The 3,048-nt window shown below is 37.8% G+C and overlaps 1 long non-coding RNA gene across 1 annotated transcript; it reads left to right on the plus strand.

The window, feature by feature from the left end:
- The first annotated feature begins 1,881 nt into the window (after window positions 1-1,881).
- LOC147525462 (uncharacterized) lies at window positions 1,882-2,662 on the plus strand. The gene is made up of 2 exons (XR_015198172.1): window positions 1,882-1,928; window positions 2,017-2,662. It is a non-coding gene; the product is annotated as an uncharacterized LOC147525462 (long non-coding RNA).
- Window positions 2,663-3,048: the final 386 nt, after the last annotated feature.

Genomic DNA, 3,048 nt, shown 5'->3' on the forward strand with positions numbered 1-3,048 from the left:
GTACCACCTCTATGTTCTACTCTTCAATCAATTGTTAAGGAGGACATGAGTGAAATGATATATTTAAGAACTTAATGCAGGTTAGGGTGAGCCATAACAGAGATTTTTTAAAAAAAAAAAAACATATTATATGATCGTATTGAATATAGTGATAGTTGTACCAATACTGATAGGAAATATCATGATAATTCTAAATTTATTGTTTCTAGTGAATTCAAAATATCTAGTGAAGATATATCGAGTCTAATGTAAGAGCCCATACCTCCTCTTCAGCATTGACATCAGAAAGGTGCGTTTAAAATGAACAAACCTGGGAACTTAACCATATTGTGGAGGGCTTGCCTTGCCATCCTTTCGACATCCTGAGCTCTGAGTCTAAGCGTGACATTATTGAAGATACTAGCTAGTGGCATGGTGGTCTTAATCCCTACTTCCCCAAGAGACCAAACCCTAGCCTTATACGCTGGCCGCTTATCGATACCGAACAACGTTGAACCCGACATTATCTTTGGGTGTAGGAGGGGCACAAGATGTCAAAGTGGTGTTGTTGGACCAATCATTATCACTGTTGGCCAACTTGTAGTAGGTTTAAGATTTCCCTTGACGGATCTCAACCGCAAAAACTTTGAACCATCTAGACATGGGCAACTTTTGGAGGTTAATGTATATATGCAATTATTATAATGCTCATCTTTCCCCGATATGCATAGAACCCAAAGGATTAGGATGTTCGATATCCTTAACCACTATACTTTGTTGAGGGTACCATGAAAAAGTGAAGGGTCCCAAAAACAAAACACGGAAGGAATAGTAGGCATTATAAGAGAAAATCAAGATAGTGATAGGCAATGGCCTCTCATCCCATCATCGATTAAACCAACGGGAGTCTCCGATACCGGCAACGCCACCACGACACCGCGAGTCTTCAACCTTCCAAGTATGTTAACTTATCAAATCCTTATTTTTGATATGTCATATCGGGTTCTTCACCGATTACAATTTTTACGTTGTTTTGTGGTTAGTTCAGATCGACCTCGGCCTGGCGGCTAAGATTCGCGGGAATTCAAATAGAGTTCTTGAGCTTCAATGGTACCGCAATAGCCGTGGCGAAAGAACTGGAGTTGATGTCTATGGAAATCCAACTCTGTTGTATTGGAAGATATTAAGAATTATCTTCCACCTTTATATATGTTCTTAAAAGTAGTGTTCTTAATATGGCTCAACCCGAGGCTGTCGAGACCATAGACCACCAACCATTGCCCAAGGTTCCCTACAACCTTGTTCTTCCCGCATTTTCAAAATTCTTTTTCTTTGGAACTACCTCGTTATGTTCCACAATGTTATTTTGGTTATGTAAATAATGATTTAGTAATGACGGAAGACCTTTTCCCCTAATATTAAACAATAGGTTTCTGATTTCTATAACTATGCCCTTTTGCAAGATGTATTTGATCACCACTCCTTATTATATACATATATATGTTTTCTAGATTTGGGAAAAACTCTAGTTTACAAGGTTTCTTGGCTACCAAAGGGCCAACTGGAGGTGAGTCTTCAAAAAGCTCCAGCCCAGGACAAAGAAACTCATGTCGAGGCCGAGTTGGTCCGAAGAAAAAGAAAGATGCCATCTGAAACCGAGGGTGAGACCACTGCCCCAGCTCCACATAACTCAATAATGACAACATCGAAAACTATGGCAGCCTCCTCTTCTCACCCACAAACTGCATCGGAGGAATTATTTGAGCCGAAATTTTTCTTTGACAAAACCCACAGACTCCCCATATCTGCCTCTTTCTTTGCTGAAAAGCCAATACCTTGTCTCGGTTCCACCATTGTTACCAATACCATTCTCCCTAAGGATAGATCTGCCATTAGCAAACTTTTCTGCTCATGATCGCTTTAATATTATGTGCGACTATTTTGAAAAGGTGTGTTGTCGTATCTTTTTTTTCTTTGGTATTAGTCATCATTCCTTGTGAAATTTGTCTACTCATATAATTGGTTTATTGGTGTCAGATGAAAGTTGCTGCGGTTACCCAGTTTGAGACCGATATGGCTCTATCTGGTCACTTCCGCCGGGAGAATGAGGATTTGAAGAAAGAGCTAATTAAATAGAGAAAAATTGCAGCTCTCCTAAACAGCTTTGACTGAAGAATTGGCACACAAGAAAAAAGAGAGAGAAGAGAGAATTAAAGAAAAAGAAACAGCTTTGAGGAACATGGAGGATGATTATGAAATGGAGAAAGCGAAGATGAAAGCCGATGCCGATACGGATCAGGCCCAAGCAAATGCCGACATGGAGTATTGCCTGTCAGTAATGAAAAGCTTTAAACCATATCTTCCTCAAGAGCTTATCGACAAGTATAACCTTAATGATGGTGGTGACGCTGCTGGTTCTTAAGCCAGGGATGACGACAATGATGATGAGGTTACTGAAGTCGCACCTCCTACCAATACCGTTATCCCTTAATCGGCTGCTCCTTCGACCATGGTAGTGGATCAAGATGTAATCCAAGCTGAATTTGATCTTCAAAATGTCGATGAAGTACTTGAACACCAATCTAAAGATTAAGTTTTTGTTGAAAAGATGTAATATTGGTACAGTTGTCATGTTATTCTTAAACAATTTGTTATTCACTTCTGAAGTATGAATTTATGCCGACATCCTTTTGCTGTTTAGCTTTTTAGAACTTATTTTGCCGAGTTCGATACTACTCTACTAGACAAATATTCTCAATTAGTACTTAGAATATGTTGGCTTATTGAAGAGAAAGTTTTGATTCTGATACTATCCCAATAGAAAAAAAAAGTAACAATTGGTACTTAGAATATTTGAATCTATGGAAAAAATAAATTTTAATTTCAATACTACCAACAAATAGTATCAATTGGTACTTAGCATATTGTATCTTATTGAAAACAATTTTTGATTTCGATACTACCATAACATACAAATAGTATCAATTGGTACTTAGCATATTTTATCTTATTGAAGAGAAATTTTTTATTTTGATACTACCCCATTTAAAAAATAATATAAATTGGTAC

The sequence above is a fragment of the Coptis chinensis genome, chromosome 1, assembly GCF_015680905.1.
Source record: "Coptis chinensis isolate HL-2020 chromosome 1, ASM1568090v1, whole genome shotgun sequence".
Classification (NCBI taxonomy): Eukaryota; Viridiplantae; Streptophyta; class Magnoliopsida; order Ranunculales; family Ranunculaceae; genus Coptis; species Coptis chinensis.